Source organism: Hippopotamus amphibius, chromosome 3, assembly GCF_030028045.1.
Source record: "Hippopotamus amphibius kiboko isolate mHipAmp2 chromosome 3, mHipAmp2.hap2, whole genome shotgun sequence".
In the NCBI taxonomy this organism is placed as follows: domain Eukaryota; kingdom Metazoa; phylum Chordata; class Mammalia; order Artiodactyla; family Hippopotamidae; genus Hippopotamus; species Hippopotamus amphibius.
The window spans coordinates 177191659-177214324 of record NC_080188.1 but is presented as its reverse complement, the minus strand read 5'-3'; positions in this window follow the sequence as shown (position 1 = coordinate 177214324).

Genomic DNA, 22666 nt, shown 5'->3' with positions numbered 1-22666 from the left:
CCATATAGCTTTGGGCAAGACTGCTGTGAGACAGAAATGCATTATATCAAGAAAAGTGCTCAAACTATGCCTGGCACATAATAAGTGCTCAATAAATATCAACAAATCTTACTATTATGATGTTATTTTTAAGTGCTTTCTAAGCCACAATTTTAATAAGGCTATTCTCTTGCTTAAAATACTTCAATGGCTTCTTTTTTTTCCCCTCTAGATAAACTGCAAGTCCTTTAGCATGGCCTACGGATTATTCCAGGGCGGGCCTCCACCTACTTATCCCCTGCCTCTCGTCTCTGGTCAAATCCTAAGCTCCAGCTTTACGTCAGGCTCTTTGAAGTGCCTTGTCCTCTTACGTCTCTATACATGTTCTCTTTCTTCTGCTTGAAACACCCTTTCCCTACTACTCACCTGGCTAATATCTATTTGTCCTTAAACTAGGCCAGGTACCTCCTCTTCCAGGAAGCTCCACCTAATATAACTAGGTCGGTTTAGGGACCCCTCCCACAGGTTCTTCTCTCCCCTTGTTCTACTGCGTTGCATTCCTTAACATACTCTGCTCACATCTTTCCTTCTCTTTCTCTCCCATGTGCTCATTTGTGGAAAGAAATGGCATCTTGTTGTCCAATGTATCCTCAGCATGTATCACAGAGCAGGTGTTCCCCCAAATGCTCGGTATCCTAAGAACAGAGGAAGCTTACAAATGACGTCTCCTAGAAAAATCAGCAAAGGTAAAGAACAGAAGCCCACGAGAAAGAGAAATAGAGAAAATCTGTAATTCCCTCACCTCTTGACTCACTCCTGCACCCTCACACTTGCAGGCCTAGGGTTTGCCTCTTTCTTATTGTCCATTCTCAAATTCCCCTGAAAAGGATGCCAGGAGTTACGTTCTCTGAGGACCCAGGTCTTTGAGGGTTACCTGTTCCTGCTTTGTTTCCTGTTGGCAACCACAACACCAAGTCTTGATCCTCAATGGAAAATCCGAGCAGTCATGGTTTCAGGTCCTTCTAAGCTGATTAGGGTTCTTAGAGGTAAGGAATCCAAGGCTTTCCACAATCTAGACAATACAGAGACTGTCTTTTACTAGCCAGCACTGAATAAATAATAACCAATTGCTTTTCCCTTTTCTAAGAATCCTAAAGGGCCACAGTTAATCCTTTAAATGCTCCTGTGGGTGGAGATGCCATTCTGTTACACATTGATTAGGAAAGTGATAGCTCAAGGTCACTCAGCAGCTAAGTGGCAGAACCAGGAGGTAGAAGGGGCATGTAACGCAAGTCAGTCTTTTTTTCCCTTTGGCATTTTTAATTCTGGACACAGAGCTATGGAATTAAAACCAGTGCAGGGGGCAAGCTAATGAGAAAATCATATATTTGAACAAGATTTAAAAATAAACAAATGATAAATAGAATTTATGGAATCCCCACGAACCTGTTCCCAGCAATCTGGAAAGCATTAGTAAAAGCAGATATCCCAAGTTATCTCAGGAAATTCCCCTACTATGTTCATTTCTTCGGCATGAAAAAGCCCCCAAGGATCTAGAGTAAGGGTTAGGAGAAGAGAAAGAGGAAGAAGAATATTTCTAAAGAATCAGGAGCTTGATTTTTCTGCCATTTAGTGAAGATTTTATTTTGAGATGAATTGGTTACAAGCTTCTGAAATCTCTTTCTTAGGATGTTTGATCATGGAAAGTGGAAGAGACTTCAGAATATTTCAATCTCAAGTGCAAATAGACCCAAAGCTTTTCACCTGTCTCTGCAGGAGACAGAAAAATGGTCAGGGAGCTAGCTTCTCAAAGTTAATGAAGTCTCTTCTGGACCAGAGATCATATACTGCCTATCATTATAGCTCTTATTCTACTATAAGGTCTCTCATTTAGCAGATGCTCAACAAATTTTGCTGGAAAAAAAATGTCAATGCATAGCATGTTCGGTGAAGGAATTGTGGTCTCCTAATTTTAGATCTCAAAGAAAAAAAAAAAAGCCCTGATTTGTAGCATTTGCCAATTTCCGTGGTGTAAAATACTCCCAGCCAGGCCACTGGCAAGTTACCAATGGCTTAACAACAAGCTCATAGAATTTCTAGAAATTTAACAGTTGACTCTCCTGACTGCCAGAAGTTAAATCCAGCACCCCTGTGCTGGCGGCAGTATGTTCGTGGCTCTCTGTGTATACAAAGGCAGGGCAGTACTCAATGCTTTCAATATATTTAGCCCTCAGAGGGAAGGGGGTTCTAGATAAGGCCAGAGGCGGCTTGGGAACAGAAATTCTGCAGTATGATGAGGCCTCCTGCATAGAAAAATACACCACTAGCGTCCCGGGGGAACTGTCCAGGAGGAACTGTCCAGGACCAGAATACTTTTCTGTCTCTAGCCTAGTATGAAAAATTGAAGAAGTGAAGAATGAACCCTCCTCCGCATTCTGCATGCCTCTTCCTCTAAGCAAAGAAGAAAAAACCCTCAGAATTACAAACTCTCTTTAATAGAGCTGAGGTTTGTGTGAACAATTAAAACACACTAATCCAGGTGTGAATGTGCTCAAATCACAGTTCCCAATGTAAGCTGTCTTTGTAATGTAGGGATTAGACCAAAGAGTGTTATTTCTAATTACCTAAACACTTACATCAAAACCAGGAATACTTTTTGTGTGTGATTGGCAATAAGCATTCTTTACCAAGATAAATAGATCATTTTTTCCATTCTCCCACAATTTACATCATTCATAGAGTTTTGTTTTGTTTTGTTTTTTATAAATTTATTTATTTATTTATTTTTATTTATTGGCTGTGTTGGGTCTTTGTTGCTGCATGCGGGCTTTCTGTAGTTGTGGACAATGGGGACTACTCTTCGTTGCGGTGCACAGTCTTCTCATTGCGGTGGCTTCTCTTGTTGTGGAGCACAGGCTCTAGGCACACAGACATCAGTAGTTGTGGCACTCAGGCTCAGTAGTTGTGGTTCACAGGCTCTAGAGCGCAGGCTCAGTAGTTGTGGCTCACAGGCTTAGTTGCTCTGTCACGTGGGCTTAGTTGCTCCATGGCATGTGGGATCTTCCCAGACCAGGGCTCAAACCTGTGTCCCCTGCATTGGCAGGCGGATTCTTAACCACTGCTCCTAGGGAAGTCCCATTCATACAGTTTTGGTTCAAAGTTTCTCCATTTGTCATGCTGTTGAATTGATAGGGTTTGCCACTCGTGAGTAATTAGGATGAGTGCTTGGTGATAGCTGTTTCTTAGAGACACGTGTATTCTGTAGCCAGTATGACTTCTTTCAGCCAGTTCATCCACTGTACACTCTGGACAGATCCGGCGCCTGACACGGGTTCTGGTTATGGATCGCAGGAACGTACATGGGACCAGGTCCCACCGGAAGCACACGTCCCTCCTCTCCAGTTCTGCCCTGTCAGGGAGGTGGGCACCTTGAGTGGAGCAGGAGAAGGTGAGAGCCAGGCTGGCAGGGCTCTTTCAAGGCACACACTTCCCCCACCACACAAACAAGCATCATGTAACACAGCGGTCCCCAACCTTTTTGGCACCAGGGACTGTTTTCGTGCAACACAATTTTTCCAAGGACGGGGCGGGGGGCAGAGGGAAGGAGGGAATGGTTTTGGGATGATTCAAGCGCATTACGTTTATTGTGTGCTTTATAATTATCACATCAGCTTCACCTCAGATCATCAGGCATTAGATCCCGGGGGTCGGGGATCCCTGCTGTAAAGGACAGGTCTCAGCCTGCTCTTCTAGTTGCAGGTTTAGTTCGACATCACTCATTGCAATCTACTTTTTAATGTGTCCCTTGATCCTACTCTTGGTCTTTCTCACATTCACTTGTCTATTGTTCTCTTCCTCCTTTCCCAAGACCATTCTTCGCAATTACCCTGTGTCTTTGGGCTGGCTCCACTCCGTCTAGGGTGAGAGATCACACAGAATCTGAGCAGTCAAGTGGTCTGGGTTTGTGCCTTGACCCCTTCAGGTGGTGTGAGCCTGGGAAAGTGACTTGACGTCTTTAAGCCTCAGCTTCCTCATCTGCAAAACCAGGTCACTACACATCCCTACTTTATGAGTGTTGTGAGGCGAAAATGAGGACATACGTGCCAAATTCCCCGCAAGTATCTCGGTGGTAGACACTTAAATATGTTAGCTCTTTTGACATTGCTTCTTCCCTTGTTATCATTGGTGTCCTCAGTAGAAGTGAGGTTACCATGACACAGCTGCCCCAAGTGCCTGAGGGGATGCCCACACTCCATCCCCCAGCCTGCCTTTACCTCCAGAGGTTCCCATGGCCAAGGTCCCTGCGCGAAGTCTTCTTAATGTGAAGAGATGCTTGTGGAACTGATGCCAAACCTACCTTGCAGGGCATGTCCCTTGACATGCCCTGCAAGTTTGTCGTGGATAAGGAAATCCTTAATGACTTTTTGATTTTGCTTGCCATGTGCTTTGTTATTGATGACACAAAGAGTTTAAAAAATATATAAAACAAACAAACAAACAAAACTATGTCTAGGAAACATACGTCTTTTTTAAAAATTTAATTTGACAAACACTGGCTTCTTAGCCTTTAAAATGAATAATGACCATTGTAACAATGTCAGGAATGAAATGGTTTTATTGGTTTTCCCTCTCTAAGAAGCTGAACCAGGGATGGGCAAGATGGCCTCTTACACCTCCTATAATTAAAGATCAGTCTGGAGTCCCGCTTGAAAACCCCACCTTTTTTCACTTCCCTCCATTTATTCTGGGGAAAGAGCCAAGCTCCTGAAATAGGACAGATGCTGCCTGGATTTGTCAGGTCTGGGTGCCCTTGAAACTGCAGCTGAACTCATCCGTCAGGATCAGAGGTTTGAGCTTACCTTCAAGGTCAAAAGTGCCTTTGAATTTTCCAAGATACATGAAAAGAGACTCCATGTGTACAGTCATGTGCTGCCCTGTATGTCAGGGAATGAAACCGTGCTTTCTAGGCACCCTGACAACAGACTTTACAAGCATTTGAGAACTCTGGAGAAGGCAGGAGATGGCCGGGAATAAAGGCAAATGGGAGAACCCGGGGGGCGGGGGTTCCAATGGGCAGGAAAGGTCACTCCTCAGCGTCAGCAGTGTCAGGACGCCCAGCATTTCCTGACGGCACCAAGGCCATTGCATTCCACTCTCCCCAAGGCCTATCTCCACCCTCCTCCCCAACCCCCTTCCTGTGCCTCCTGGCCGCCTCCCCGCCAGCGTGCAGTCCTGCTCTAATCCTCAGCTTCAAAATGGTGGGGGTGGGGGGTACTGCATCTGACAAAAAGTTTCCTGCACGCTTTGCACAGGGGTCTACGTTCCATTTCCCTCAGACAGTGTTTTTGTCACGTACGGGAACCTGGCTGCCGCCATAAGGGCTGCCAGAGCTCATCCGGTACTCCCGCTGTCACGTCGTAAGTCCTCAGCTCTGTCCCTGAGCAGTGAATTTGTGTTTTACAAATTCAAATTCAATTTTCTGAAGAACCTTGAGAATTATGACCTGCAAATCCAAGAGATGGAAGATTGTCAGAGGTCATCTTGCCCAATGCCAGAGGCCACGGCCCATTTACAGTGTTCCTTACAGAGTTGTCTGGCCTTTGATTAAACGCCAGATGACAGAGGTTGCCTCTTCAGAAGGAAAAGGAATGTCTGAGAAGCAGGGGTGGGAAGGGGACTAACTTTTCAAAATGTATTTTTTTGTTCCTTTTAAATTTCATCCTGCTGCATTGATTGCCTATTCAAAAACAGTAAACTGGATATTTTGAAAATGCCTTTAGTGTGAGGAAACCCATTACACCACAAAGCAAATAGATCATTCCATTTCCAATGGTTGGAATTGGTAGACAGTTGTTTCTCCCGCTGAGCTGAAATCAGTCTTTGTGCGGCTTCTGCTTTTCTACCCATCCTTCATAGAACCAGCCAACCCCTTTTCAGCATCAAAGACAAGAAAGTCAAATGTTTGAAGACAATCATTCTACTTTCTTTTAGTCATTTCTTCTTAAAGGACAGAAAGGTCACCCACTTTGCTACATCAGGTCTCTCAGCTAGAAGGACTGGAGGAAAAGAAAACTAATTTTAGTATTTATGGAAAAAAAAAAAAAGAAAGAAAGAAACTGGTCCAGGGATGAGTTTCTCTCCTGCTGTCTTGTTGAATGTGGCCTCCACTGCTCACTGAAGGGTGAGACTTGGTAGAGACAAACTTTACTCCAAAATAAAAAGATAGCTCTGGCCTCAACTTTACAGCCCGAGGGGAGAGAAAGAGAGGCTCCCTTTGACAGTGGACTCTTCCTAGCAGCCTCAGAAAAGTTTCATGAGCTTCTGTAACAGATTACAAAGCATTTGGGGGTGGGGGAATGCCCATTTCCATATCACAGAAGTTTTGCATAGGCTTTCATCCAGAAGTTTATAAAGCCAATAAAATCAGGGGACTAAATTTAAGGGCGCTGTTCTTAGATTGGAAAGACAATGGATAGGCCTGTAGCTTTGTGTCCACTGCCTTTCTTGATTTTTATTATCATTTCCTCTCCTCCCTCCTCCACCCCAAGTCCCCAGAACTGTGCTAAAATACAAAGGAAGCAGCAGGATATGTACCCTGTCCTCCAAGAGCATATATTCATCCTAAGAAGGCTGTATGCACACAAAAGCAATTAAGAATAAGAGACCGATTAGACTTGGCCAGAGAGTAACCAGTCACCAGGGGTAGCATTCAGCCCATGCAGTCCTTCCGCTGCAGGTGCACACAGAGGAACCCTGGGAAGATTATATGCCTTTCCAAACCTGAATGTTGTCTTCATTTCCTCTCTCCTACAGAAAAAGGACCCTACTGACCTATTAGGAAATGGCCTTCTAGGTATCTGTCCAGTTGCAAAAGAGGTACCCCCCTCACTCACCCAAATACCTTTTCATCCTGGTTTCCCTGGTGGCCAAGGGTATGTGTTGGGGACCTACTGACTGGAGTAGAAGAAAAAGTCTGAAATTATGAGGCTTGAGAAGTAGTCACAGAGAGATGTGTCTGCCAGAGGGATATTTAAGGCTCAGATTCAGGCCAGAATAATGCTCACCCCGATGAGATGGCAAATCCCATAGTGCCTTGCTTAGCCCACCTGTGGCACTCCTGGCCCCTCATCAGCACAGCAAGGCCTCTCAGGAAAGCCTCTCCAGAGCCCCGGCTTACCTTATCAGAATCGTAACCACAGGAGGAACTAGGTGTCCAGAAAGGCATGAAAGTGGACAGTGAGTCCTTCTGTTTAAGCCCGTGTCCTTTTGTCTCAGTGCAGGCACACCTCTCATTCATCTGTCTACTCTGGACTGGTTCACACGCTGGCAGGCATCTCTTGTTTGCCCAACTCAATCCGTTCACCCTCGATTTAAGCTGGAGCACATCATGTTCTCACCCCAGTGTTTACCACTAACCAAGCTGTACGACTCAGTGAGGATTTCCTGCCTTTTATTGTTCTCTTTGAGGCCTTCCACTTGTGGAGGGCCCAGGGCACTGAGCCTGGAGAGGAGAAGGTGGGCAACCACAAAACACCACTCAGTAAATATTCAATATTTACCTCCTGTCAGCCTGGTACTGTGCTTGGCACTGGGAGATCAAGGATGAATGAGACGCTTGTGCTTTCACGTTGAGGGAGGGAGGCAGACAAGTCAGCAAGCCGTGGTGCAAAATCATGATAAGAACTGGGGCTGGGAGGGCACTGCCATGGGCACCTAGTCCAGGCTTGGTGAGGGGTGGGGCTGGGAAAGGGACTCAAGGAACCGTCAAGGGGAGTGACATCCCACCGACTGAGTAGACATTAGCTGATCCAAAGACAGGGCCGGGTGTGGGGACAGAGAAGAAGTCCCACAGCCAGTGGAGCCACTGGGAGGTGAGAGAGAGCATGGGTTAGAACTGAATGATGAGTCCTTGTAACTCAGAATAGTTTCTTATAGCTGGAAAGTTCTGAAGGTTTAATCATCAGCTTTTCACTCAGTTTAGTGATGGTGATTGGTGCTAATTTGTATTCCTATTCCACATAGGTTTAACGAAAGCCCTCTGTCCTGATCTGTGAAAAGACAGCTTAAAATGTGTGGAGGTCAGGAAAAGCAAAGGCCTGGTCTCTATCCTCTCCCTCCAGCTCTGGTAGAAAAACAAAGGCCACTAGCAAGTATCTGTCATGCTGGAATGTGCTGGCTCAGCTCAGGGTTTGGGGAGCTCTTTCTCCTCTCTCTTTCTCTCCTCTTTTGGTCTGGTGAGCTTGCACACAGTCTGCATTCTCAGAGCTGCCCCTGTCAGGTCTCATACAGGACTCCCTGTTTAACAGGCATCCTCTTGCGGCCCTCCCACACCCACCTCCCCAACGTGCGTGCCCTAGGGCCCCCAGAACCGTGACAGCTCTCTGGAGACAGAATGTCTGCAAGAGGGGAGACTAATCTCCTCTGGGAGGATCTAAACGTGGGAGAAGATGCGGGACGTGATTTGTAGGTCTTTTCCTTAGGACCCAGGAGGAAGCAGGATGGTTCATCCTCTTAGGCAAATCCTTATAAATCTCAAAAGAAAGGAAAGGAACTTCAGATCTTTGTTTCCACATTAAAAGTAACTAACATTCTTAGATGTTCAAATGAAAGTGTAACATGGATTATCTCACACCGTCCAAATGATAATCTTGCTATTATTATCTCTGTGTGTGCCTCCGTGTCTTCATTAAGGATATACTGGCACCTACCTCATAGTCTTGGAAGGATTTAGCAAACAAATAAATACATTAGAACTGTGCCTTGCACATAGTAAGCTCTCAGAAAATGTATTTATTATTGTGAGGAGTCTGGGACACAGAGGTCAGGATCACGCAGCTGAGGCCAAGATTCAAATTGAGCCAGTCTGATCCCCAAGCCTGACCTCCTAATGGCAGCACTCTCCACCCAGCGGCTCTGCTCCAAAGAAGGATTGAAGATGACAAGGAATGGGTGACTTTGGGTTGCTAGAGAGAAGCTGGAAAACGCCTCTGGGTAAATCAATGGTTCTCAGAACCTGCTCCCCAGGCAGCATCCTCAGCATTTCCTAGGGACCTGTTAGAGATGCATGTTCTCAGGCCCCATCCCAGCTACTGAATCGGAAGCTCTGGGTAAGGCCAGCATGCTCTGTTTTTAGGAGCCCTCCTGGTGATTCTGAGACATGCTAGAACCCCAGAAGCACCAGTAGGGACTCTAAACTCTGTTATCTCCTACATACCATACTCCAGGCTCCACAGATGGACGTGGCTCTCAACCATATTATGATGAACTGTCTCTCACCCAACTCCAGGCAGAGGTTTAGAAAAGGCTTAGCTGAGGACTGGCCACAGAGGGCTTATGGAAGCCTCAACTGCCTTCAGTCTTTTGTCAGAGAGCAGATGGCAGTGGGAATTTCTCACCTTCTCTGATATTCCCTCCAGTAGTTAAAGAAACAGTCCTCTGAAGAAACAGACCTCTAAAAATGTGGATTAATCTGGCCTCATGGTCACAGCATGTGGAGGCCTCAGTTTTGGGAAACGCTAGGTTGCAGTGGAGAAAACAGATTTGGTACCCGGGTTTTGCTAGTGGTCATTGATTTCTCCTCCAAATTAACTGAACACTTTCAGGGCCAGAAAAGCTAAAAAGTGACCAAATGAATTCTGCCCCTTAGGGAGTGTGTCTATAGGGTGTGGGGGTGGGCAGAGGTATAACGGAGGCTCTATAGCTTAAAATCTGGGAGAGATTTCATAAAATTTACCAAAGCAGCATGATTTCCCCAAGGATCAGGGCAGGAGAAGGGTTGGCCCGTGGGAGGGCGTGGGGATCGGGTTCCATCATGTGCTTTAGCAACTTCATAATCTTGAATGCCTTCTACGTGGCTTAGTCTGCAGCAGCAAGTTCTAGAGGGCTGTAGGGAGCATTACTGTGATTACTTAACACTGCACTTTTTGAGCACGTACTCTGTGGCAGGCACTATTCATTTTGTACGCGTTAACTTTTTTTAAAAAATAAATTTATTTATTTATTTATTTTTGACTGTGTTGGATCTTTGTTGCTGCTCAGGCTTTCTCTAGTTGTGGCGAGCAGGGGCTACTCTTCATTGCGGTGTGCAGGCTTCGCATTGCGGTGGCTTCTCTTGTTGTGGAGCAGGGGCTCTAGAGTGCAGCCTCAGTAGTTGTGGTGCACAGGTTTAGTTGCTCCACAACATGTGGGATCTTCCCAGACCAGGGCTCAAACCCATGTCCCCTGCATTGGCAGGTGGATTCTTTTATTTTTTTTCTTTCTAAGAACACTTTATTCAGATATAATTGACATACAATGAACTGCATATATTTAAGGTGTACAATTTGGTATTTCTTATTAGTAATGTATATATGGCAATCCCAATCTCCCAATTCATTTCATCCCAACCCACCCCCCCAGCCCTGCTTTCCCCACTTGGTGTCCATATGTTTGTTCTCTACATCTGTGTCTCTATTTCTGCCTTGTGAACCAGTTGATCTGTACCATCTTTCTATATTCTGCATATATACATTAATATACGATATTTGTTTTTCTCTTTCTGACTTACTTCACTCTGTATGACAGTCTCTAAGTCCATCTATGTCTCTACAAATGTCCCAATTTCGTTCCTTTTTACAGCTGAGTAATATTCCATTGTATATATGTACCACATCTTCTTTATCCATTCATCTGTTGATGGACATGTGGATTGCTTCCACGTTCTGGCTATTGTAAATAGTGCTGAAATGAACATTGGAGTGCATGTGTCTTTCTGAATTATGGTTTTCTCTGGGTATATGCCCAGTAGTGAGGTTGCTGGGTCCTATGGTAATTCTGTTTTTAGTTTTTCAAGGAACCTCCGTACTGTTCTCCATAATGGCTGTATCAATTTACATTCCCACCAACAGTGCAAGAGGGTTCCCTTTTCTCCACACCCTCTCCAGCATTTACTGTTTGTAGATTTTCTGATGATGCCCATTCTCACCGGTGTGAGGTGATACCTCATTGTAGTTTTGACTTGCATTTCTCTAATAATTAGTGATATTGAGCATCTTTTCATGTGTTTGTTGACCATCTGTATGCCTTCTTTGGAGAAATGCCTATTTAGGTCTTCTGGCAGGTGGATTCTTAACCGCTGTGCCACCAGGGAATTCCTGTGTTAACTCTTTTAATTCTCATAAATCTTGAAGTAGGTATCATTTTTTATAGATGGATTTAAAATATTGAAGCTCAGAGATATTAAGATGCTTCATAGTACAGATGGATTTAAAATACTGAAGCACAGAGATATTAAGTAGTTTACCTAGAGACAAACAGCTACCCAGTGGTGGAGCTCGGATTAGAACCCAGGCGTTGTTGGAACAGAGCAGGCCCCATGATATGATTCCTCCTCTTCAGGAGAGTTTGTGGTCATGCCAGGGGAGAAGGAAAAGGGAGAGGGGGAGGAGAGCAGATGGAGAACACAAGGCCCTCTGCAGATTCTGGAGCCAGATTCACTCCCTGACACTGCCTCAGCCACATCAGTCCTCAGGCCACATCAGTCCTCAGGCCACATCAGTCCTCTGGACACATCAGTCCTCAGGCCACATCAGTCCTCAGGCCACATCAGTCCTTTGGACTGGAGTTTGACACCCACAGCCTGTTCATCAGAGTCAGGTGGCAATGACACATGCAGTCCTTTGCCAGGGAGCATCCTGAGAAAGGTATCAAAGTCCAACCTCCACTGTGCTACACCTACCCCGACCAGAGCTCAGGAGGGTGCCCGGCAGAGCTTCCCCGGCCCTGGGGAATTTTGCTCAGGCCCCGCCTGCCTCTCTGCTCAATAGGGAATGGGCTGGCGCAGGACATGCTGGTCCAAGGGCGGGGCCTGTCATTCCATGATGGCTATTTCAGCTGAGGAGGCCGGGTTGACAGGTGTAACCAGGTGTTCTCCAACCTGTCCACCCTTCCTAGCAGACAATTAGAGGTTTCTCACTGGGAGTCTTTCTTCCTGGGCATTTTCATAGGGAGGGAGGACTGCCTTAAGGTTTTCTCTGGGGGAAAGGAATTCAAAGGCAACAGGCCTCTCCCTGGGAGACTGCAGACCCACACTAAGGTTCCCAGAAAATGGCCAGTTCACCCTGTCTGACTAGTGACCTCTCCTGACAAGTGGCCAGTCGAGTTTCTTAACAGCAGTGCCACTGAGTAACAGCAAATTGCCTCTTTTTAAGGAACACAAGGTGTTTCATAGGTGGGAACAGATCTCCTTCGCTCTTCAGATGCAGGAGTACGGGGGGCTCTCGCACCCATTTTACGGAACAGGATAATTGGATCACCCCCTCACAGAGTGGCTAACACATGTATATGACTCTGCTGACACTTGAGGGAATCAGTAGCCTGAGGCAGACGCAGGACCCGGGTACCAATGATGCTCCTGGAACATGGGAATGCCTACCAGGGATCCCCTCCATCACTGGGCGATGACTGCTCAGACCTGTAACTCCTGGCCTCTCAACAGTGTGTGTTTTGTTTCCTTCTTTGAAGCCAATTTTAAACTTAAAGGTATGTAGGCAAAAAAATCATGTTTTTGCTACTGGACAGTCTAAAGAAACTGGCAAGGATATAAGCTACCCTTGTTACCTGGACCAGGATCTGAGGAAACGCTCCTTACCCAGAAGAGGACTCTGGAATAAACTGTTCCTTTCACCAGGGCTGGCACAGCCCCCAGTGAGAACTGAGGGAACAGATGAATAAAACCTGAGGGCCGGAAGAGCCAATGGGGCCTCCCAACATCGTCAAGCCCCACCAGGGCCCTCATCCTCCTATACCTAAACCATTCTGGATCAATTAGCCTAAAATCCATCAGTCCTTAAACATCTTCTCCCACCTCCTCAGGGAAGATGTCTTCCTCAGTCCCCAGTTCCCAGAAGGGTCTGCCTTTCGTTTTTAAGAGCTTGCTTTTCACCTGGTGTTAAAGATCGTCCATTCGAGAAGCAGGCTGGCAGGCTTCCCTCCACAGTCTGGCTGTGATCCCAGGGATCCCTGAGCCTACATTGGAAGCACCCCACGTTAACCCTGAAACTGCTGGTGGACTCACTCACTGAGCAAATCTTTATGGAGCACCTTCTACACACCAGGCTTTATCTAGGCCCTAGAGGTACACCAATGAACCAGACCGTTACCCCTGCTTTCACAGAGCCTACGTTCTAGTAAATATAAATAAGTAAAATACAAATTCTAAATATGGTATGTTAGGAAGTGATGATTGCTATGGAAAAAAGTGCAACAGGGGTGGGAAATAACCAAGGAGACTGATAGAGACACGAGGACCCCAGGGGACCCAAGTCAGGAGTAAGTCACTGGGTGGGGGTGTCTTTTGGCCTGAATGCCACCACTCCCCTCACCCCACCTCCTGCACTTTTACCAAGAGCTCCTTTGAATGCCTGCCTCTCTTCTTTTGATCATTCTATTCCTATCCTTTCCTCTACCACCAAATACTGTGCTTCTTCCTCCATCTTTCAAATTCTCCTGGTTTTCAAGGTCCAGCTCAAGCCCAGCCTTTTCGCAGCTCCTCGAAAGTATACAGCTCTGTCCCTTCTCCAAGCTCCATAAAAACAGTAAGCCATGCAAATGCTACTTGACCTTATCTTGTCTTCTGTTGTTCTGTAAGTGTCTCTTCAATAGTAGTCTCAACTTGTGCAAAGCTGTAAAAGAAGGAGGCTGAGCTCTCAGCATATGGCCTTAAATATAGGATGCTTTTAGTGTCCTATATTTAAGGCCATACTAAGTGTCTTCAGTGCAATTTGCTAGGAAAGGACACCTTACTCCTTTCCGGGAAACTGCAGCTCTTTCTACTTAAGCCCTAACCCCTCCCCCTAGGTCTCGCAGTAGAATCTCCATCTGATATGAACTTTCCCAGTTTTCCCTCTCCTCAAAACGTAATCTGCGGCTTCCTTGGTGGTGCAGTGGTTAAGAATCTGCCTGCCAATGCGGGGGACATGGGTTCAAGCCCTGCTCCAGGAAGATCCCACATGCCGTGGAGCAACTAAGCCCGTGCGCCACAACTACTGAGCCCATGCACCGCAACTACTGAAGCTCACATGCCTAGAGCCTATGCTCTGCAACAAGAGAAGCCACTGCAATAAGAAGCCCAAGCACAGCAATGAAGAGTAGCCCTCACTCTCCACAACTGCAGAAAGCCCACGTGCAGCAACAAAGACCCAATGCAGCCAATAAATAAAAAATAAAAATAAATAAAAACTAATTTCTTAAAAAAAAATGTAATCTGTATTTTCATCATCCCCTTCCTGTTTAAGAAGAATTAGTGCTGACTTTGTCCAAGACTAGCTGCTTCAGCTACACTTCCCGTCTGTGGCTGCTCATGACTCTGGCATCTTGCTTCTTTCATTATCCAGAAATTCTTGTTAATTCTCTTAAATTACTGGCTCCCTCTTCTTAGAATCTCACTGAGTTGATGTCTTTCCCATTGAAAATAAGAAAAAAATCTTGATACTTCTTCTACTACCAAATCATTCCAGAGGGAAAAGTGAGTTAGAACATGGACTCTTGAAGCAGATTGCCTGCAGTTTAAATACCAGTTGTGTTGTTGCTAACTGTGGGTTTGGGCAGCTTACTTAAGCATTCTGTGCCTCAGTCTCCTCATCTGTAAGAATGGGGATTATCCCAGTAACAATTATCTCATCATGTGGAGCTGAGAATGAAATAAATTGCTTGTAAACCGCTTAGAACAGTGTCTGACACATTATAAATGCTGTGTAAGTGCTGGTTAGTTAAAATAAATAACTGTTAAGCATTAGCTAATATTATTTCTTTCACTTCTTTGGTCTTAAATCTTCTTAAAGCTGCTGTCCAATCTCTCTATTGTGTTTCATCACCAAATTTCTCCAAAGGATAGCTTACATTGCAGATTCTCCATTAATTGCCTCCAATTCCTCATGTCTTTCATTCCTTGACCGACAGTAATATTGAAACCACCCTCTTCAGAGATGCCAGTGGCCTCCTAAGCTGTGAATCCAAAATCTCTTTTCCTTTCATTTGCCTCTAGTATCTGACTTAGAATCTCTTACTCCCTTTGGAGAAGCCAATCCAGCCTCCCCTCAGCCATCACCTCTCCATATACTCCATCCCTTAACGCAGGCCTTCCCAAAGGTTCTCCTTAGCCTCTTATGCTCTCCCCTCTCCCGGGTGATGTAATCCCCGCTCCTGTCTTCAGTTACTGCCTACATGCCATTGACTCTCACACATGCCAGGCCTGACATTTTTCCCCTGAGCACCAGCCCAAAAGCCTGATTGGCCAGACAGAGAGATAGCCTATCAAATATTCAATTACAACACATGAGTCTTCTCCCTCTCCTGTGTTGCTGCAAGTCTCTGTTTTGGCATTTAGCCTCAAAAGCTTGAAATCTTAGTCTTTGTTGTTCTCTACCAGTACATGCCTTTGCATTTTACAAATCAGTTGTCACCTCCCTTAGCTCAGTTAGCTCAGTTGCTCCCCAGGAGGACCTTAAGAGCATTATTTGATTAGTGACTTAATGTCTTAATTTAGATGAGGCTTCTTTTCCCAGACTGATAAAATAAGAATATTTGCCAATTCTTTTAAGAAAAGCTGGTATAACTCCTTTTTACAAAGGAAGAAAATGGAGCTCATGAAGGTGAGATAGCTTGTTCAAGGTCTTGGAAGGGTCAAATACAATAGTGTGTCTAATGGAAGCTTCATGGACCATAAAACATCATGTAAATACAAGAGTTTCATAATTACTAATAAAATATTAAATTGTTGCTGGTACAACAAACTTGGTAAATGTCATAAGAGAAGTACGAAGTGTACAGAAATACTGAGGGGAGGGAAATCCATGTAGTTAGGGATGATAAGCAGCTTGGGAAAAGATCTGTCGAAATCCAGGGAAGAACGTATAGGTTAGATTTCAGTGTGATGATCTTATAAATGACTAGAGGCAAAGCCTAGCAGTTGCCAACCTAATTAGGCCTGGATGGGATGTACTCAGAGGCTTTGTCCCTGCCTCCCCAATTTTCCAAGTGCTGCACTGTCACTAATGATATCCTGCCATTATTTGATTAAGTGATTGAGATAGTCTTAATTTGCAATTCTCCTTTCCCCAGACAGGCAAAGTGGACGTATTGCCAATTCTTTTAAAGGACTGTTGTGAGGATTAGTGAGATCATGCTTGTACAGGGCTTGAGTTCCTACTAAGTAGAATGCTGAACAAATACTGAACATAGTCATAATGTAATCCAACTGACATTTCTCTTAATAGTTACTTGTGAATAGTGATATCTTGAGAACTAGGGCTGAAACTGGAACAGCTATGAGCTGTCCAGCCACAAAAATCAGTGGATGCACTTTTACCTAAAAATGTAGTTACAGGATGAGATATTGCCAGTCTGCTCTGACAGTTGTAAATAAGTTATGCCACATTTATGTCCAAATCACTAAGAGGTCCTGCTCCTGGTGAGCTGGGGAGAGGCCACTTTCTCTGCCCGCTTGGTCATCAGATGGTGTTCAGGCAGTGCCCCAGCCTAGGCCGCTTTGTTCCAAGATGAGGGACAAAAAACTAGACAGAATAGAGCCAATCCCAGCTGCCCAGTAACTGAAGATGTAAGAAAGCTCTGTTTCACAAACTGCAGTGTCTGAATTAAAAAGTGAGGAGAGGCCTCTCCTAGGTCCCAAAGTCTGCTCTGTGGGTTGCAGTGGAACTGAGTCACTAACCAGGGAATAATTCATTTAAGTCTCTGGGTTTGGGGCTGTGAAGATCCATCCTCTTTGTGTAGGACTCACTGGTACCAGCAGCTTTTCTCAGGTGTCTCCTGTTATGTCTCCTGTTACCTACTTCCTTGAGCACCCCACCCCTAAGGAATACTAACCTGGAACAACAGGATCAGAAGAAACTCCTGAAGCTTAGTCCATAGCGGGACAGCTAGATGGTGGGAGGGCCAGCTGAAGAGGGCATCATCTCTACAGCCAAAGGGGCTGTGGGGAAAGAATCTACAACAAGGTACAGCTGGAAAGTGACATGCTTACCTAGAATTTTTTACCACTTGCTTCCACTTGAAAAGGAAAACCTAGCCTACGGTATCAAAACTATTGTCACTCACATGATTACGCAGGCAGCATAACTGACTGACAACTTCCCTGCTCCTCTGGATCCCCGCCTCCGCGGTCCTGCTGAGGCCACAGTTCCTACAGGCTGCACCCAGCCACCCACAAAGCACACAAGGCAAAATGAGGCAGGCCCGTTCCTGCAAGACTTGGGACTCTACCAATAGGTGACATTGGCTCAAGGACATCCTATCAGCTTGGCCAAACCTTTCTTGGAACTCTGCTGCAGTCCAAGACTCTTCCTACCCATTTCTCCCGCCTTCCTCCTCTCCTTCGCAGCTGTCAGAGCTATATCACGGTCTGAAAGCTCTTCCCAGCTACTGTTCCCTTCTCCTCTGTCTTTCGCAGGCACCAACCCCGTGAATCTCCTTCCCATCTAATCCTCTTTTGGATCTACTAAGACGACCTGAACTAACACAATCATTAACAGTAATGTATCTATTTCATTCTCTGTGCAGGGTACTATACCAAGACTGAAGGATGGAGGAAGCATACAAAGAGATATAGGCCACAGTCCCTACTCTCAGGGAGCCTTTCACTAAATAGGTAACATGAATCCCATAGATACAATGGTGGACAATGAAAAGAAGTTATGCTCCCAACACAATACTGTAATCACCTGTTTACATGACCATTTCCCTTTCTATGTCTCAGTGAGACCAGTATTTTTTAAACTGTAAGTCAAGACTCATTAGGGGGCTGTAAATCATAACAGTGGGTCACAACCAGCATCATTTATTTATTTATTTTTTATTAATTTATTTTTTTATTTTTGGCTGCGTTGGGTCTTTGTTGCTGCACATGGACTTTCTCTAGTTGTGGTGAACAGGGGCTTCTCTTGTTGCGGAGCATGGGCTCTAGGGGCGCAGGCTTCACTAGTTGTGGCACATGGGCTCAGTAGTTGTGGCTCTCAGGCTCTAGAGCGCAGGCTCAGTAGTTGGGGCCCATGGGTTTAGTTGCTCCGTGGCATGTAGGAGCTTCCCAGAACAGGGATCGAACCCTGTTCTGTGTGTCCCCTGTGTTGGCAGGCAGATTCTTAACCACTGAACCACCAGGGAAGCCCACAACCAGCATCATTTAAAACAAAACAGAAGATATCAGAAGGCAACATACATAATAAATACATTGTGAAACTCTTCTGGCTATACATATATACACACAAATATATGCGTGTAATGGAATGTGATGTAAAATATATTTCTTACTGGAACATCATTAAGAGATTTTGAAAGTGAATAAACTAGATTATAAGCTTCCTGAGGATAAAGACAGTGTCCTTCCTCAGGGCTACAGTCGCAGGGTCCAGGCACTCAATATTATACGTAGACACTCAATAAATGTTTGTTGACTGTGTATGCTCTTGATGGTTAACTTTAGCAGTCACCTTGACTGGCTTAGTGATCCCAGGATAGCTGGTAAAACATTATCTCTGGATGTGTCTGTGAGGGTGTTTCTGGAAGAGATTAGCATTTGAATTGGTAAAGCTGAGTAAAGAAGATCACACTCACCAATGCAAGTGGGCATCATCCCATCCCTTAAGGGTTTGAATGGAACAAAAAGGTAGAGGATGGAGGAATCTGATTTCCCCTAGAGCTAGGATATCCATTTTCTCCTGCCTTCAGACTTCGGTGCTTCTGGTTCTCGGGCCTTTGAACTGGACTTGGAATTATACCACTGGCTCCCCTGGTTCACAGGCCTTTGGTTGTGACTCCACCACTTGCCTTCCTGGGCCTCCTACTGGTAGATGATAGATTGTGGGACTTCGCAGGCTCTATAATTGCATGAGCCAATCCCTTGTAATAAATCACTTTTAAAATATCTATATATTTCCTATTAGTTCTGTTTCTCTGGAGAAGCCTGCCTAACACAGCGCTGAATAAGAAAAAGAGAGTCACTTCACAGAGGAGAGGAAACCTGAGTTAGACCTTGAAAAAAAGGACTGGATTTAGAAAAATGGAGAAGAAAAGGGAGAATAGGCAGGGGGCATGATATGAGCAGAGAATGAAAGGTCAAGATGCTCGTGATATATTAGGGAGACTGAGTAGACCAGTTATTTTGGCTTAATGCCCATCAGTGCGGAAAGAAATAAGGGAGGAAGAAGAAGCTGGCCAGAAATTTCGGTCAAAATGATCGACACACTTCGCTGAGCCTGGTTTTTTGCAATGATAAGGTGATCATGTAATCATGATAATGACAAAATCATACCCAGAACTTACACAAGGCATCTTTCTAAGGTCTTGAAGCATGTTACTATGCTGCATCATTCATCTTGATAATTCTGTGAGACAGGTTCAGGGAAGTGATCAGTCATCTCTATTATACAGGTAGGAAAACCCGGATAGAGGCAGTGAGTGTGTCTTAATTCCACATCCCTATAGTCAGCCGACTGGAGTTCTTTGTCTGAAATGCAGTCGCTCCATTTCAGCTACCTTTTCTGGGGCCAATCTCCATTGTTAATGTGTGTCCCAATTCCCATCTGTATAAGTCTGTAGGTGTTCATCTCTTCCAGGCAACGAACTGGCTTTAAAGCCACTTCTCTACCCTGTCCCTTGGAAAGGTGGACTGGTTACATCTTCTCTTTTAGTGATATGCAGATATTTCTCGCTGACACCTAAAATGAAACCTTTGAGTCCAAATCTAATAGAGCCAAATGACACATGGGTTTTAAAGTGAATTTCCAGTCTAATATACACTCATTCTGTTAGTCTACTGGAGTCTTCTGCATTTGAATTCCATCAATTTCTCTCTCTTTAGGCTGTTCCTTTGCCTCTCTCCTCTCTTTCACCACCAATAAGACATGATACATATCCCCAGATAATGATTACTAAATCTAGTGAAAAAATCGAATGGTCCACAAACCTCCTCCACCTCCAATTACTGCCTTTTATTCTTCACGGCACTCTGTAGCAGATTGGCTCTTCAACCGAAGAGCTCCTTGGAGACTATTTGAGTTACCCTAGAGCAGGTGCAAGAGTCAACTATGGCTTCCACTGGTTTTCCCAGAGCTCAGTTGAATAGCAGCCTACCTTTGACCTCTTCAGGGACACCTGAGCTTGCCAAGAGTTTCCCAGTCATGTTTTACCTTTTCATGCTTTACAAAGCCCATCATTATTCCTCCCATTGATTGAATGTAGACCTCTATTGTGTCAGGCTCATTCAGGTTAAGTCAACAAGATGTGCAACAATATGATCTGCCATGGCTTGTACTTTATTTCCTAGCTGTCCCCAAGCTAAATTGGCCATGCTTAATGCCAAAAGAGCAGCAGAATGTGTCAGGAAGAGCATGAACTCTGGAGTGCTGCTGGGTTTCTAGTTCTGCTGCACATACTGGCTTGTAACCATGAACCTGGCCTTTAGATAACCCTTTGGAGTCTCAGTACACTGCTTTAGTCTTTCTCTTCAGTGCATAGCAGAGTCCTATACACAAAGTAAATACATCCTCCTTTGATTTCTGTTGACTTGATGTAACTGACCTGCCTATAGGACATTGTAGCAAGTTTAAACCTTCTCCTTCTCCCAGGCTGTAGCTAGGTCAAAGGCCTGAAGGAGCGAAAGAGACACTGGCCATAGGAATGGCTTCTGCAGCAGCTGAACACTAGTTGATACTTTCTGTGCTCTTCCAGTTCTCCCAGGACTTCTTGTTACCTAATAGAGCACTTTCTGGTCTGATATTAGAGGGTGGGTCATACTCTCAGGGAAACTCCTGAAGATTATACCAGAGCCCTGCTCCTCCCTTATGACATGAACAGTGATTGGAATAGGAAGAAATGGAAAACTGAAAGAAACACTCCTATCTGTAAAGCTAAGGCCAAGTGAGAAGGCACCTAAGGGACATGGGACCATCTGGTACTTACATGGGGACAGTGATGGAAGAACAGCAAGGATGCTGCAGGATGCTGGCATGGCCCTTCCCTTCCTCACTAGCTTCCCCACATATGTGCCAACATCCAGACATACTGGACTACTTGCAATCTCCTGAAAGTCCTGGTTTTTGTTTTTTTGCCTCTAGGCTTTTTCTTTATGCTATTGTTCTGTCTTCCTAGATGCCCTTCCCATGCCTGACTTCCTGCTATTTATCCTTCTGGGCGCAGCTTGGTATCAATTCTCCTCCTTCTATTAGCCTTCTTCCTCATTACCATCCCAGACTATGCTCTTATAAGACCTTCTCCCTGTCTTCATACCTCACAAGCGATATTGTAATTGTTAATTTACAGCCAGATTGGCCGTTCTCAGAATGATAATGACAGTGAAATCATAGATGCCATCTATTGAACACAGGTACTATATTTTATTCCATTAATTCTCACACCAGCCTTGTGAAGTAGGACTGTTATTCCCACTTTAGAGATGGGGAAAATGGAGTTTAGAAAGGCTTTGTCTGCATTTATACAGTTAGTAAGAGGCAGCGTCTGATGAGAGCACAGGTCTGGTTTTCATCCATTGGACTGTGCACAACCTCAAGGTGGGGCCACATATTTTATCTCTGTATCCTCAGCATCTAGCATAGTGCCTGCAATGAAACAGCTGCTGATAGGTGCCCAATAATGTGTTTGAGAAATCAGTGAATGAAAAGCGATGAATTGTCATCACAGTCAGCCCTGGCTCAGACCTGATAATCGCAATACATATTTCCTGGCCCTGGATATCTGTTTTAGAGAAACAGTGAAGTCTGAAGTAAAAAGATACTTCAAGGACAGCAGCAAGAGAGTATTTTGTAACTTGGCTCTGAGTACATTAGACATGATTGGACTGGGCTGAGTTACTGGGCTAGATTGCTATATAAAGCAGGTCAAGTATCCAATGAGGAAATTGATATACATAAATTATACTTACTCCCAGGAACTCCTACAAAGGGTTTAAGGGAGTCTAACATTCTGCTGAGGCAGGGCTTTGGACAAATAGCTTGGCTTTATTTGCACAATAAACAAGTGGTCCCCTGTATGAACTAAATTTCTCAGCCAGGAAGCCTACTTGGAAAGCAGATCTGGGCTCAGAACAAATTTGAAGCAATTTCTCTTTTGTAGGAAAATGAAAGAACAGGTCATTTTTGGTGGAAATAATAAACCTAACGTGAAGAGGCTTAGAAAGGCTTTGTCCACATTTATATATTCAATAAGAGGCAGGGTCTGATGAGAACACAGGTCTGTCTGACTCCAAGTCCGAGTTTCACCACTATGTCATTCAGTATCCCTGGTTAACCCATCACTGGCCACCAGCTGATTAGTGGCAGAGTGCGGACTAGAATCTGCCAACTCCTCAGAGTCCTTACCTCTCACGTTCTCCTCTGTAGAGAGCAGACCTCAAGGAACCAGTATCTTCTTTAAGCTTCCTTGTGGAGCAGTCAAATACGAGAATGTTTCTTCTTGTTCCTTGGGAAAATTCCTCCTATAAAAAGAAATATACCTTTGGCGATTTTTCCTGGAATTTGAATTTCCCATCGTGGCTGGGTCCCAAGATTCTTTTTTAGCACTGACTCCCATCAAAATGGGTCCTAATACAACTAATGAAAGTGCACTTTTCCCCTCTTGGGCAAAATAAGAGGTGATATACCAACTAAAACTGCCCATTCTTGTCAAGCAGAAAATAAATAGC